Source organism: Lynx canadensis, chromosome C1 (assembly GCF_007474595.2).
Source record: "Lynx canadensis isolate LIC74 chromosome C1, mLynCan4.pri.v2, whole genome shotgun sequence".
NCBI classification, from domain to species: domain Eukaryota; kingdom Metazoa; phylum Chordata; class Mammalia; order Carnivora; family Felidae; genus Lynx; species Lynx canadensis.
In genome coordinates, this window is record NC_044310.1 from 112,252,601 (window position 1) to 112,269,544 (window position 16,944).

The window sequence follows — 16,944 nt, forward strand, 5'->3', positions numbered from 1 at the left end:
CTAACCTTATTACAATGAGCACACGAATGGCTGATATGATTCTGTCCCTTTAATAACCTAATTAAAAAGAGAAAAAGCAACCAAACAAGCTGTTGTCACACATTTCAGCCATTAAGAGGAACCCCTCGGAGTGACCACTTGAGATGAAATTAGGTTTCTCATGAGTTGACGGCAGGTGGATCTTTGGTCCACTTGGTGCAGAAGACAAGGCCTAGGCTTCATGCAGGTGAGCAAGAGGCACTCATCACAGGGACATCTCTTAGGACGACAATGGCCACCGGAACTCAAATTAGGCAGCCACAGAGGTAGGCATGGCCATTTCAGGGCAGGAAGTATCAACAGGATACAAAACCGCATTAAACTAAGGGGAAAACATTCTTAATTTTGTTTTCAAAAAAAAAAAAATGTTTTGGCCCTACCCACTCCAAGTGAAAATGAACTTGGTATTGGCAGTCTTTATTTGCTATCTTCTTCAAAACAACAGTGAAAGCTAAGTTCCATGTTTATTATTATTTTTTAATTAATTAATTAATTAATTAATTTTTAGAGCGGGGAGGGGCAGAGAAAAAGGGAGAGAGAGAATCCTGAGCAGGCTCTGCACTGTCAGCCTGGAGCTTCACACAGGGCTCGAACTCAGGAACTGTGAGATAGTGACCAGAGCCCAAGTTGGATGATTAACTGATGGAGCCACCCAGGAGCTCCTCTAGTTTATTATTTTTATTCGCTTCTAAACAAGCTGACCTGAAGTAAAAAGTATGTTTCACTTGTGCAATTCTAGCAGTAGGGGAGCTTCATCTAATTTTAAAAGAATGGTTTAAGATGCATTAGAATATGTCATGCCGAGGCCTATTAACGAAGAGCATGAGCTTTGGCCTTCAAGAGGAATCCTTTTGGAATTCCCTGGAATCCTGGCGCTGCCCTGTGTGGCATTTTCCCTCTCTAAGCCTCTGCCTGCTCGTTTGCAACATCTAAGCACACCGAGCTGTTGTGCAGGTTAGGTGAAGTGTCTCGTGCAAAGCAGCCTGTGATTATATCTGACATTTAGTAGGTACTTAAAAATATTTATTCCCTTCCCTTTATTACCATAAAAGGCAAGCTGAATATATGAATAAGTACTAGGTACTAAGAAAAGCTTAATAATTGCTTGTTAAAATTAACTGTTAATGCTTTGGGTGCACACATCTTTAACATTTTCACAAGATGATGGATGGACAGTTATGTCACCCCTCCTTCCCACCCCAACTCTCTACAGAAATTTTCCTCAAAAGATATTAAAGATAGAATTTGGGGTTGAGCCAACTCTCAGATTTCCAATTTTCTTGTTGATATACCTGAAATATATTAAAGATTCTTTTTTTTTTCCTTTTATCTCTACCCTTTCATTATTCCATAAGCCAAAAGGAGCATTAAGCCATGGCATTTAGATGGAATAATACCACCTTTAGAAATACCTTGCTTTTGTATTTGCAGATTTAATTAAGGCTGAGTGAGTAGAAAAATCTGCTTCAAAACAGCCAACCTGTTAAAAATGAGAAGATACACAAAGGGAGGTATTTGTATTCTGTGATCAAGTTCATGGAAAACCTGCTGAAGTAGGAGATATATGGTGCCTCTCAGGATAGAGACTGTTCTGCCTAATGGATTATCAAGCATTTATTATTTAAAAAAAAGTTTCATTGAATTTAAGCAGTATCCATCTTTCTGGAGAGAAAGTTTCAAAGAGTATGTGAACATGATGCCAGTTTACTAAGCCTCCAGCAGTCACCCTTGTGGAGAACCTGAGTTCTTTTTTTCCTCAATTTTTCCTCCTCCTTGTTTCCTTTCCCTCTGCTCCCAAATGGGGACCGTGTCTGGTCAATTCTGCTTTCCCAATGTTCTCTGTTCTAGGAGAAAGTCATTCCCTTCTCTCTGTCTCACAACAATCCCATCTCTCCAGCCCACTCACCACAGTGAGGTAGATATGAGGCATCTGGGGTGACTGCCGAGCCCCCTGGTAAAAGCTAGTTGTTAGCATGGTATGAATTCCCAGCCCTGACACAGTCTGTCTGGAGGCTTACTTCCAGACACCTCATTCCTGACCCTTCTACCCTTGTTCTGAGCACTGGCTCTCGTAAGTTTGATTAACTCAGCTGTGTCATTGCTCTTTGCCTCATCTGGAATCTGTTTTGAACAACTGTTCCTTACTCTCTTCTCTTCTTAGAGAACCACTTATGCCATCCACTTACCAACACACAATAAATCAAGTATTCCCTCTTTGATAAAGCCTTTCTGAGGGCATTTGACCCTCCCAACCATAGTGCTGTCTGGTCACTCATAGTTTCTCATTTAAACACCAGACACATTAGGGTACTGATGTATATATTTGTTTCCTTCATTAGACCTTGAGTCCTTTAAATGGACGGACTCCGCATTAGTCATTTTTGTACTCTCAGGACTCAGCACATTAAATATTTGTAGTTTAAAACAAATAAGCAAACAAAACAATGTTCATGTAATATTTTGAATAAGCTAATAATTAAGTGAATGAGTGAACGCACAGATCAATAAATGCAAAAATGAAGAGAGGAGCCTATAATGACACTTTCTGTCTGATTTCCATATCCTCGTGGTCCTGACCCAGATAGAACTATCGCATATCGCTGACTGCGCACAACTTGTAGGTGTGGGAGCTGGCTAAGCAGATACAGTTGGGGACAGGAGCTCTAGATCATAAACTGAACTAAAATTGTCCTACCTTGGGAAAAAGCGGGGCTAATTTTGAGCAATTGGCCGAGGTTCACCCCATGGTGGCACAGAGTGGTAAGAAAGGAACAGATGTCAATTGCTGTCAGGCAATAGTCAGGGCAGCTGGGGGCTAGGGGAGACAACTGGTGAAGCTCTTCTCTCACATGTGAATAGTGGACAAGAAGTCACATTCACGGAGATGCATGGGTATTATTACCCAAGAACAAACTCTATTAGCTGCTGCTGTGTTGTTGGCCCAGTGAGGAGCCAGATCCATTCCAGATGCTTCCCTTCTCTTCCAACTGTGCACTGCTTCCCCGACACACACACACACACACACACACACACACACACCTCATCTTAAAATTTTGAACATTTTAATTTTGTAGAGTAATTGTGAGTAAAAAATGCTAGAGCTTTGACATTAACAAGTCTCTGATTGAAATTCTGCATGAATCACTTACATGTTCTGCATCCTTGGATAAATTACTGAGACCCCAAGAGCCTTAATCTTTCCATCCGTATAATGGAAATAAAAATGCTGCATTGTTTTTAATGATTTGTTAAGAAGGAATTTAGCATATGTCTAAACATTTTTAGCTTTTCATTATTATAGTTCTTGTCATTTCACCTGTGCTAACACTATTTAAGAGTAAATGTTGAAAACAGCACAGGATCTGCTAAGCAAATTTTCCCTAACACACTAATTCTGAAGGGTTATATATATAAGTGTATATTAGCATGTTATGAATCTAATACATTGGATGAAAGAAATTTTGGTCAAAAACAAATTAGTTGACAATTGATTGACAGGGGAAGTAACTAATCATTGATCATTGCCATTTACTACTGCTTTATCTTTAATTTTAATGCATCAAGGGGAAATTTTGCCACTCTTAAAACATTTTAAAAATTTTATTCTACTCTTTGCCAGTTTTTTGTCTTAATTTGTTTTCAGTTTACTACAAATGATGTTTCATTTTTTTTTTTTTTAGTCATTAAAGGTACCTTTATTAATCACTGAACATGTACTAACTGAGTTATTTTCCCCCCATTATCCCATTTAATCCTCAGCACTTCTGTAAGATAATAACATTCTCCATTTATAAAGTTAAACAAGTAAGATTTGGGAAGATTGTACTAACCCAAGATAACGCGATGTTTCATTTTTTAAAAAGTGAAAATGTACAAGTATCAAAGAATAAAGATATTAAATAAATCAAGATGTGTCAGTTTCCTAGAATAGAGTATAGATTAAAAGTATGCTGCTGTATAAAGATATTAAATGGCATAGAAAAATGTTTACAATGCATTAAGAAGTATGTGGCCTGTGACACAGTATATCCAGGATGATCCCAAGCATATTGGGTGGGAAGAAAGTCCTGAAAAGATGTTCACCGAAACCTGTATAAGGTAGAAATCACTGATGAATTTTCTTTTCTTTTTCTTTTTTTTTTTTTTTGGCCATTTTCTATTTTCTTTTTTTTCAAAATTTTTATTTATTTATTTTGAGAGAGAGGGAGAGAGAGAGCATGAGTGGAGCACAGGGCAGGTGGTGGGCAGAGAGAGAGGGAGAAAGAGAATCCCAAGCAGGGCTCAATCTCACGACCATAAATTCATGACTTGAGCCAAAATCAAGAGTCAGATGCTTAACCAACGAAGCCACCCAAGCGCCTTCAATATATTTTTTAAGTTACATGAAAAGAAAATAGTATTTAATTAAAAAATAATAAAAAGTGAAAGGCAGTTTGTATTAATATTCAATGCATTCACTAATTAAAACGTTTCTCAATAAACAAAGCAAATCCAAACTATTAAAGTAAACTACACATGAAAGATCTATTCTTTCTTTAATAGCTTCATTTAAGTTTTATTTCTTCCCTATTTTATGAATTTTTATGATTTTTCCTCTCAAGTCCTTCCTCAAACCATCTGACTTGATGATTTCAAATTCATCTCCCATACAAATACCTTGTCAATCTCTACCTTCTTGGCTTCTATCAAGATCCACCATACACCCTTCCAATTTTCCATGATACCATCTCTGACTAGACAGGCTAGTACTCCTTTTATTTTTTTTTAAAGTTTAGTTATTTTTGAGACACAGAAAGAGACAGAACATGAGGGGGAAGGGGCAGAGAGAGAGGGAGACACTGAATCTGAAGCAAGCTCCAGGCTCTGAGCTATCAGCACAGAGCCTGACATGGGTCTCGAACTCATGAACAGTGAGATCATAACCTGAGCTAACGTCGTCGGATGCTGAACCGACTGAGTCACCCAGGTGTCCCCTTCATTTACTTTCTTATTTTAATGTTTATTTATTTTTGGGAGAGAGCACACACACAGTGGGGGAGGGGCAGAGAGAAGGACACAGGCTCTGAAGCCGGCTCTGCACTGACAGCAGAATGCCCGATGCTGGGCTCACACCTATGAAGTGTAAAATTATGACCTGAGCAGAAGTCAGACACTTAACCATCTGAGAAACCCAGGTGCCAATCTCTTTTTACTTTTAACTCCCAAGTCAAATCATGGCCTGTTTGAGAAACGTGAAGTCAATCAGAATTTGAATTCCAAACTTTCCACTTTGGAACCATGGAAGTTTTGTTATTCCTCTGAGGCACACTTTTTTTCTTTATCAAAATGAAATAATAATTGCACTTGCCTTCTAGAATAATCATAGAAGTAATGAGATTATTCTTACATGTTTGCCAGGGTCATTTCCCACATAGAATAGGCGCTTATTCAATTTCAATTTCTTCCTTCAATTTCTCCCCTTGTATTCATGCTCGGCAATCAATCTTTATGTCAGTGAGCATTTTCTAGTTACTTTTAATATGTTATTTGTTCCATTATCAGTCCATTTTTTGCTCCTTTATTAATAAAAAGTTGTGTTTTATTCAGAAAAGCAAATACAAAGCTGTTTGTAAGTGATAAATAATGCAAAAGTGCATGGAAGCAAACTTAATTAGAGACCCTCATTCCTTCTTCCCCTGAAGCAACTAATGAAGTATCCCATGTTAACAAGTCAGTGTATGCTTTTCCAACTTTCTCCAAACACATATACATAAGATTACACATATCTTCAATATCTGTTGTTGTGTTACTTTCTTTTTTACAAACAGCCTTCCTCAATTTTATGAATATTCCTGCAGAGCAATAAGTTTTCATCTAGATGTTTTTAACAATTTCCTAATACTTTATGTGTATACTTCAGTTAATTTAATCCTATGCCTTTAATACTCACTTATGTTCTCAATTTGTGGCACGTTTAATTGCATAAAGAAGAGCTGGTTCCTACCTTCTTATTGTTAATATAATCCTAATTGTCTCTTCCACCTTTAAATGATGAGTATGATTGCTTAAAGTTAATAATAGCTATTTAATTCTCCCTTATTAGTGATTGGTCCATGCATGAGCATGTGGCCCGCTCTTTCCATTGGGACTCGAGAGGTATACTGAGTATTTACTTCTCTTCCTAGATTAAAACACCATAAGTTTGGGTCAAGGAACAGTTTTGGCCTTATCCCTTCTACACTATGTAAGATACCGTTATTTATGACTTATGACCATGAGGAAATGACTTAATTCTAACCAACTCCAAATGAGACATTGGTGAGCTACTAAATCAGGCATGAAACCATTAGGCTTTAAACTCTTTGTTTCTGTTTTTTTTTTTAATTTTTAAAAATATTTATTTATTTTGAGAGAGAGAGAGAGAGAGTGAAAGAGCATGTGCACATGCTGAGTAGGGGCAGAGAGAGAGAGGGAGAGAGAGAATCCTAAGCAGGCTCTGCACTGACAGCACAGAGCTCAATGTGGGGTTCCATCTAAAAAACCATGAGATCATAACCTGAGCTGAAATTAAGAGTCAGATGCTTAACTGAGACACCCAGGCACCTCTAAACTCCTCATTACTTAAAAAATAAATATGCTTAGGATTTATTTATTTGTTTAATTTAAATTCTAGTTAGTTAACATAGAGTGTAATATTGGTTGTAGGAGTAGAATTTAATGATTCATCACTTACGTATAACACCCAGTGCTCATCACAAGTGCCCTCCTTAATACCCATCACCCATTCAATTTAAAATTCTGTTAATAGAGCAGTCTCTTACTGCCAATAAAAGGCTTCTATGGCATACTCATATAGTAGGAAGTTATAAGCATTAACATTTTCTTATTTTTAAATAAAAAAGATTAGCGTTTTTATTTATTTTTGAGAGAGACAGAGCACTGGTGGGGGAGGGGCAGAGAGAGGGGGAGATGCAGAATCCCAAGCAGGCCCTAGGGTTTGAGATGTCAGCACAGAGCCTGATGTGGGGCTCAAACCCACAGACCGTGAGATCATGACCTGAGCCGAAATTGAAGGCTTAACCGACTGAGCCACCCAGGTGCCCAAAGCATTCATATTTTCATTTGCTTATGGTTTCTATATACTCAGTTGAATACATGAAACTTACCCATGAAAGTCTGGTGAGAATTGTCTTCTTTATTTCTAAATTATCAATTGAGCTTTTATCAGTTATTGGAGCCTAGCTACTAGGTAACATATTACTCAGTGTGGTAGAGCTATAAGTCACAGATTTGCAATTTCATACAATCTGTTTACAGAGCTAAACAGAAATTAAGCCTCCAAACAAACTTAAAAGCTGACATTTGATACAACATGCATGCTGTTGATGAAGTGGTTCGGGAAAGCTATTAGTACACTAAATTGTTATTTTAAAATATTAGCTTATTATGCCTTAAGGCCTGTTTTAATTGGCTCCTCTTTCTTTCTCATTAACCAGGTTTGATGTCCATCTTTCCTGAGGATTTTAATGGAAGATAATAATGGCAATGAGAAATGTCACTGATTTTTTTTTTTTTAAGTTTATATATTTTGAGAGAGAGAAAGAGCAGCATGAATAGGGGAGGGGAAGAGAGAGAGGGAGAAAGAAAATCCCAAGCAGGCTCTGTGTTGTCAGCACACAGAGCCTGATGCAGGGCTTGATATCAGGAACTGTGAGATTATGACCTGAGCTGAAACCAAGAGTCAGATCTTAACCAACTGAGCCACCCAGGCACCCCAGAGATGTCATTGATTTTTTTTTTAAGTTTATTTATTTTGAGAGAGAGAGATCGTGAGCGAGAAGGGGAGGGGCACAGACAGAGGGAGAGAAAGAATCCCAGGTAGGCTCTGCACTGTCAGCAGAACCCAGTGTGGGGCTCGAACTCAGGAACCATGAGATCATGACCTGACCCAAAGTCAAGAGTTGGATGTTTAATCCAGTGAGCCACCCAGGTGCCCCACACATCACTGATTTTTAAGATTTTTGTTTGTTTGTTTGTTTGTTTGTTTGTTTTGATTTGGTTTGGTTTGGGTTTTGGTTTTGGTTTTGGTTTTGGTTTTAGGAACAATCCTGTGCAAAGGAATCCTGGAGATAAGGTCATTACATAATAAAGAAAGCTGAGTGATGGCATTTTCATTGTTGATATTTAATTTAGCTCCTTTTTCTCTCGCTCTGGCCTCAGGAACCTTCCAATAATGAAATTTAAAATTTTAAGAGTAGTTCTGGTTTCTCTGAAGGCATTTTTCTCTCTCGGCATATATATGTTTTATGACTTTAGGAGTAGAGTCCGTATCACCCCTTGGTTTGACGTGAACCTGCACGGGACACCTACTGAACCCAAACATTGTAGTGTTGCTGACAGAAATCCATGTCACCAAGGCTAGGAGGCACTCATGGGATGTGACCTCTTGCATGGTGCATCGTGAGTGCCATTTCCGGGGTCTCTCAGGAATTATAGATTGGACATAGTACTGCTCTAGGACCCCTAGAGCATCCCTTTATGCAGAATGGGGAAGAATCATGAAAAATAAGTGCAAGTAACTGGCAACCAGTTCCCTTTTCTCTTTCTATAAGTGATAATGCCATAAAAATGGGAGTCAGTAATGTGGAAGAAGAAAGGAAGAAAAAACTGGAAATATTTTGCCATTTTTGAAGAATAGGAGAATAATTTCCTAATTTTTTTTAATTTTTTTTAATGTTTATTTATTTTTGAGACAGAGAGAGACAGAGCATGAACAGGGGAGGGTCAGAGAGAGAGGGAGACACAGAATCGGAAACAGGCTCCAGGCTCCGAGCTGTCAGCACAGAGACCGATGCGGGACTCGAACCCACGGACCGTGAGATCATGACCTGGGCTGAAATCGGACGCTCAACCGAATGAGCCACCCAGGAGCCTCCTAATTTTTTTTTTTTTTTTTATAGACCATGGGCCTTTAGCTATTCATCCATTTCTTTATTAATTGCTCTTTTGTTTGTTTAAGCAAAGCTTATGGGAGCTCTATCATTATTCCGAAGAAAAAAAGGAGGCACATTTTTTGTCTTTAAGGAATTTACGATATACTATTAACAAAATCATTTTGAAATCAAATATTAACAATTCTTAGTGCTTATTTTGGTGAAGATGCTATGTTACATGGCACGGATACAAGCAGCAGTCCTTTTAAAATTTCTTCCACGTTTTATTCAAAGAATATTTCTTGACCATCTTCTTAGGACACGCCTGTGCCAGATACTTCGATGAAGTGTTGCATTAGAAGCCAGACATTTCCTAAAGCTGGCAGGAAAGGGTGTATTGCTGATAACTTGATAGGAATGTTTTTAAAAACAAGGATGCATTTTTATAAAGGCAAGAGAAATTGTATCAGCAAAGCTGAAGAATTGGTCATAAACAGGTCCTGTACTGACAAATATAAGTGGGAGAATTTGAAAGGTACATGCTAAATCTGGAGAGAATATTTGGAACAGTAGCTAGGTAGGCATCACACACCCTGGTTTCCTCCATTTGATGTGGAAGTGATGATTGCAGAAGGAATTCAGGTCTAAGAAATGTTTCCAGATGGGTGTTAACTTGGCAGGAGGGCATTCTTAAAAATTAAGGTGTGGGGAGGCTCCTGGATAGCTCAGTTGGTTAAGAGTCTGACTCCTGATTTCAGCTCAGGTCATGATCTCACAGTTAATAAGTTTGAGGCCCACATCGGACTCCATGCTGAGCAGTGTGGAGCCTGCTTAGGATTCTCTGCCTCCCTCTCTGTCTCTGTCCTTTTCCTGTTCATGCTCTCTCTGTCAAAATAAATTAACTTAAAAAAAAAAAAAATTAAGGCGAGGGACACCTGAGTGGCTTAGTTGGTTAAGTGTCTGACTTTGGCTCAGATCATGATCTCATGGTCCATGGATTTGAACCCCATCTTGGGCTCTGTGCTGTCAGCGTGGAGCCTTCTTGGAATCCTCTGTCTCCCTCTCTCTCTGCTCCTCTCTTCTCTCTTTCTCAAAAATAAATAAATATTTTTTTAAGTTAATTTTTTTGAGAGGGAGCATGAGTGAGTGAGGGGCAGAGAAAGAGGGAGAGAGAGAGAGAATCCCATGCAGTTTCTGCACTGTCAGCATGGGAGCCTGAAGTGGCGCTTGAGCTCACCAGTGAGGGGCTCGAACTCACAAACTGTGAGTTCATGACCTGAGCCAAAGTCAGATGCTTAACCCACTGAGCCACCCAGATGACCCCCACCAAAAAAAAAAAAAAAAAAAAAAAAAAAAAAAATTGAGGTGAGAAAAATCTCTCTAAAAGGGAGAAAACATAAATTCACTCCCACATTATTTATTGTAAAGACATTTAAAGGGTGTGCAATGTGCCAGACACAGAATACACAAATGTGAATAGGACAGCCATCCCTGCTTTCTTCAGGAAGTGACAATCTACTGAGGGGGTATGACCACCGGGTGTGAGTATAAACCACAAAGACAAAATTTAAAGGAGGAGCTACAGGGGTGCTTGGGTGGCTCAGTCAGTTAAGCATCCGACTTCAGCTCAGGTCATGTGGTTTGTGGGTTCGAGCCCCATATCGGGCTCTGTGCTGACAGCTCAGAGCCTGCTTGCTTCAGATTCTATGTCTCCCTATGTCTCTGCCCCGTTTAAACTCATGCTCTCTCTCTCTGTTGCTTTCAAAAATAAATAAACATTACAAAAATAAAAAAATAAAATAAAGGAGGAGCCACAAGTTGATAGGCCTCTATCATCTGTGTGGTGGTTTGGGGGGGGGGGTTCATTATCATGATTTTTTATGAGATGAGGTTGTGAATGATATAAAGCTCACTTCAGACAAACTACAGCTGATGGATAAGATCCAGTCCACCCCGTTTTGGGATGGCCCTTGAGCTGAGAATGTTTTTTTTACAATTTTAAATGGTTGAAAAAATATCAAATAAGGATAATTTTTCATGACACACCAATTATATGATAGACAAATTTCAGCATCAGTGAGGTTTCATTGGAACATAGCTCTCCTTATTTGTTTCTGCGACACCTATGACTACTTTTTCGTTAAAACAGCAGAGTTTAGTAATTATGACAGGATCTATGGCCACAAAGCCCTGAACACTTACCATCAGGCCATTTGTAGAGAATGTTTATGCGTTTCTAACAGAGAGCAATCAGCAGCTGGTTGATTCTGTCCTGCAGTCTCATGGGGTGGCTGTGTCCAGAGAGAGGTGGGAGGTTCTGTCCTCCAGGTCCCCACTCTGCCTGTACGTGAAGCTCCGTCCAGGCCACAGTTCTACGTGCTACTCTTCATTGCTGGTTTCCCGCTCTGTCTGTCCCTCACTCAGACCAAAGCCTTATGCTGTCTTGGCCCTCTGTAGCTGACTCTTCACTACTCAAAGGAAAGGTAAATTCTTACCTATCTGCTACAAGTGTTTTCTTGACGGGAGGCTTTAGAATCAATGCGCCACAGGGGTGCCTGGGTGGCTTATGGCTTAGTCCGTTAAGCGTCCAGCTTGGGCTTAGGTCATGATATCATGGTTTATGAGTTCGAGCCTGGCATCGTCAGGCTTCAGGCCCACACCGACAGTGTGGAGGACGCCTGGGATTCTCTTCCTCTGCCTCTCTCTCTCTCTCTCTTAAAATAAATAAGCTTTCAAAAAAAGTTACCAAAAAAAAAAAAAAACTTTAAAAAATGGAACCAGTGCACTAGAAGGTGAAGGAAAAAGTTGTTTTGCTTTGGTATCCCACTTACACACGGCTCCTTTGTCCCCAACGTGCTTACACAAGCTGGGGGTGATGATGGCATTCTGATGGATAAACAAAACTGTACCATTCTCTTCCAGAACCACTATGGCCATTCAAATTATATGTTTTGTTTCTGAATTCAGCTGATTATTCTAAACTCTTTTATTTGGATAATTTCTCCCTCAAACAGACTCCCTTGGAGCACTAGAGTGGCTCAGTCAAGTTAAGCTTCCCACCCTTGATCTCAGCTCAGGTCTTTAGCTCAGGGCTGTGAGTTCAAACCCCGTGTTGGGCTCCACGCTGGACACGGAGTCTTCTTTGAAAAACAAATCAGACCTTCTTTATAAGTGCTCTGTTGTCAGTGGGGATTCTTGTCTTCTGCTTCATTTTACCCGGGTTCAAGTGGTTGTCGCTATGACACATCTTTGGCTGCCTTCGCAGGAGATTCCTGAACCTCACTCACCGAATAAATACAAATAGAGTAAACCTTGGATTACGATTAACTTGTTCTATGAGCATTCCACAAGACAAGCAAACATTTCTAGTAAATTTTCACCTGATAAATGAGTGATGTCTTGTAGTACGAGTAGTACGTGATGCCAAATGTCACATGATCACAACTGAGCCAATCGTTCTCTCTCTCTCTCTCTCTCTCTCTCTCTCACACTGAAGGACGAATAATCGTCTCCCATCTTTGGATGCTCAGTCTCAGGCCGAGGTGTTTGGCAGAAATCAGCGATTTTTCAGAACATTGGAAGGGGCCCACAACTGGCATCCAAATGTTGCAACCAACTGTTGTATCTCAAGCAGCAACAGCAAGAGATTATGGAGGAGACCTTGTCTGCAGAGGAGGAGGAGCAAAAGGCGGTGGAAACCCTCACTTCCAATGAGATTAAGGAGATGTGTAAAATGTGGGAAACAGAGCAGAATTTTGTAGAAAAGTACTGCCCGAATAAGGCTGTGGCAGTGGGAGTGGTGAATCTGTTTAACGACAATGCAATGTCACATTTCCACATAATCCTCAAAAGGAGGCAAAAGCAGGGTCACTGGACAGGTTCCCTGTTAAAGTTGCACACACACACACACAAAAATAGATTCCATTGAGCCAATAGGCAGCAGTGATTCTGTTAGTGACAGTGAAAGTCGTCCTACAAAATAACCCTCCTCTCGTCTCTCTCACACCAGCCATGAAGGTTTTCAAAGGTAAATGCAGGTTAATTTGTTTGTTTTTCTTTATATTTTGTACTTTATTATTTTATATTATATTACTGTGTTTCAGTCATTTTTATATGAATATTGTTTGGTTGTTGAATGAATCATCTGAGTTTCCATTATTTCTTATGGGGAAATTTGCTTTGATATACAAGTGGCTTGAATTATAAGCATGTTTCCAGAGCAAATTATGCTATCAAACCAAGGTTTTACTGTTTAGAGGCGGTGAAGTCTCCTGAATTCACCCCCCTCCCCCATGACATAGGTGAGTTTGCTTTCAGATTTTGAAATCTAAAAAAGAAAAAAAAAAAGTAAAAAAAAAAAATCAGACTGAATTTCCCTTAAAAAGTGAGGGAAAAAAAAAGCCCTTTTGAAATAGAAGAAAATTAATCATGATTTTCTAAGGAAAGAAAAAAGGATCATGCTCTGTGAACAGACACTTCCTCCAATAAAGGTCAAGGTGATCTATGGCTATTCTAGTCCTTTCAGTAAGAGTCTGTATTTGAAAAGATACTTGCTAGTAAAAATGCTTTTCTTAGAGACACAATTGTGCTAAGCAAAATTTAGTCAAGCACAAGCTAAATTAACACAGCTTGACACCAATAATAAACTGCACAAATTCTTGCAACCTTCATCACTCTTTTTTTATATTAAATGTCATCCTGTTAGATGAGGTATGGGTGAGTGGAGTGTGATGATGCATAGCATAGGTGGTTGTCCACTAGGGCAGTCTATTAAGGCACATCTCAACTACTGAGGTTGGATCTTTGGAAATTATATCTTTATATCTTCCCTTTGCTTAAAAAGCATGTGGCAAAAGCTACTTTGATTTCATTATCCTGCCCACTTATTCCTGTTTAGATTCCAAAATGAAGATTTACTTCCATTCTCTTGTTTCTACTCTCCGCCTCTTGTTACCCATTCTTCATTTCAAATCATTGTGAAGCTTTTAGTATTGGAAACTCTGGCCTCCTAAGGATTTATCACTGTGAGATGAAAATACCCTTGGGGCACCTGAGTGGCTCAGTCGTTAAGCGTCTGACTCTTGATTTCAGCTGAGGTCATGATCTCACTGTGAGATCAAGCTTCGCATCGGGCTCTTGATGACAGTGCAGAACCTGCTTGAGATTCTTTCCCTTCTCACTCTCTTCCCTTCCTCTGCTCTTACTCTCTTTGTCTCCCTCAAAAAAAATAGATAATATTTTTTTTTTATTAACCTGTTTTATTTTTTATTTCTTTTTAATTTACATCCAAATTAGTTAGCATATAGTGCAACACTGATTTCGGGAGTAGATTCCTTAGTGCCCCTTACCCATTTAGCCCATCCCCCCTCCCACAAAGCGTCCAGCAACCCTCAGTTTGTTCTCCATATTTATGAGTCTCTTCTGTTTTGTCCCCTCCCTGTTTTTATGTTATTTTTATTTCCCTTCCCTTATGTTCTTCTGTTTTGTCTCTTAAAGTCCTCATATGAGTGAAGTCATATGATTTTTGTATTTCTCCAACTAATTTCACTTAGCGTAATACCCTCCAGTTCCATCCACGTAATTACAGATGACAAGATTTCATTCTTTTTGATTTCTGAGTAATACTCCATTATATATATATATATTATATATATATTATATATATATATATAATATATATATATATGTACACATACCACACCTTCTGAATCCATTCATCCATTGATGGACATTTGGGCTCATTCCATACTTTGGCTATTATTGATAGTACTGCTATAAACATGGGGGTGCATGTGTCCCTTCAAAACACCTTCTGAATCCATTCATCCATTGATGGATATATATATATATATATATATATATATACACCACCCCTTCTGAATCCATTCATCCATTGATGGACATTTGGGCTCTTTCCATACTCTGGCTATTATTGATAGTACTGCTATAAACATGGGGGTGCATGCGTCCCTTCAAAACAGCACACCTGTATCCCTTGGATAAATACCTACTAGTGCAATTTCTGGGTCATAGGGTAGTTCTAATTTTAGTTCTTTGAGGAACCTCCATACTGTTTTCCAGAGTGGCTGCAGCAGCTTGTATTCCCACCAACAATGCAAAGGAGATCCTCTTTCTCCACATCCTCACCAACATCTGTTGTTGCCTGAGTTGTTAATGTTAGCCATTCTGACAGGGGTAAGGTGGTATCTCATTGTGGTTTTGATTTGTATTTCCCTGATGATGAGTGATGTTGAGCATTTTCTCATGTGTTGATTGGCCATCTGCATGTCTTCTTTGGAGAAGTGTCTATTCATGTATTTTGCCCATTTCTTCACTGGATTATTTGTTTTTTGGCTGTTGAGTTTGATAAGTTCTTTATAGATTTTGGATACTAACCCTTTATCTGATATGTCGTTTGCAAATATCTTCTCCCATTCTGTCAGTTAAAATAAATTAATAATCTTAAAAAAATATCCTTATAATAGTTGGAACTGTACTATGTCTCTGTTGCACTGTCATATCTGAAGGAAGTGCATTTTAAAAATATCTCTCTTTTTTAACCATTGCCATTATAATAAGAAAAGAAAAGTGAATGCCTTGTATCTTACTCTTCCTGTGTAAGCAAACAAGCTTGTAAAAGTTTCTAGAATCATTCTAAAGAAATGAAGTTTCTTGGGGACTACAGAGGGGCCAGCAAAAGTGCTAGTGCTGTGCCAGACAGCAGTTGGGGGTTTTATAGACATTGTTGTTGTTTTTTTCCATGCTTAACCCACTTGATGAGGAAGGCACTGTTAGCTCATGGTATTTGCATTTGTTGTTGAACAAAAGACCTAGGTGAATTGTCCAGGGCTGTATAGCTTTTGGATGCCTAAGGCAAAATTTTGGATACCAAAGTCAACGTGTTCCCCCCCACCCCCCCACAGCCCTTAAGTCTTTTCTGATAGTTGAGCAAAGACATGTAGTGCATGGCCGGGCCCTCTGTAAAGAAATACATCTCAGAGATGAAACATATGGCACAGGGAATACAGTCAATCAGATTGTAATAACACTGGGTGGTAACAAGTGGTGACTATCCTCAACATGGTGAGTGCTGCATAGTGTATAGAATTGTTGAATAGTATACCTGAAACTAACATAACACTCCATGTTAATTATACTTCACTGATGATAATAATAATTTTTAAACAAGACAGCTTGTCTTTAGCCAGTTTTACTCATTCCCTAGACCATGTTAGCCCTTTCACATGGCCTACAGTCCTACCTAAGGATATAGCCCCTCTCTGTCTGAAAATCTTCCTTAATTACCCCTTCCCTCAATATATACATGTATTTCCTGAGACTGATCATTAGACTCTAGGCACAAATATCAACTTTATAGATTAAAATATCTGATTTCAAATCATTTTTATTCTGAGAGGAGGACTAGGTCAGACATGAGTTGTGATGTTATTGATAATGCGAAATAGAGATGACATTTATCATTTGCTCTGTGCATGATGGGTATACTATTTTAAATTATCTAAACAACAATGTGATGTAGATTGGAGCATTCCAAATTTCTAGAAGAGGAATCAGAACACTGGTGAACATAAGCAACTCACCCCACTTCACAGCACTTAATGGCAGAGGTGGAACCTGAATGCATGGCTATGTGACACCAACATTCCTCCCTGCTCCCAAATCATTACAATTCAATTCAGAGTGTAACAAAAAAGCACAAAAAGGCAAATGTGTTTGGTGGTGGAGAGTAGAACACGGCATTGAGTTTGACTGGTGTTATGAACTGAATATCTGTGTCTTCTTGCTAAATTAACTATGTTGAAGCCCTAACCTGCCATATGGTGGTATTTGGAGATGGGACCTTTAGTAGGTAGTTAGGGTTAGAGAAAAGTAAGGCCATGATCTGATGGAATTAGTGACCTCATAAAAAGACACACATGAAAGGAGTGGCTCTATTTCTGCCATGTGAGGAGACAGTGAGAAGGTAGCTCTC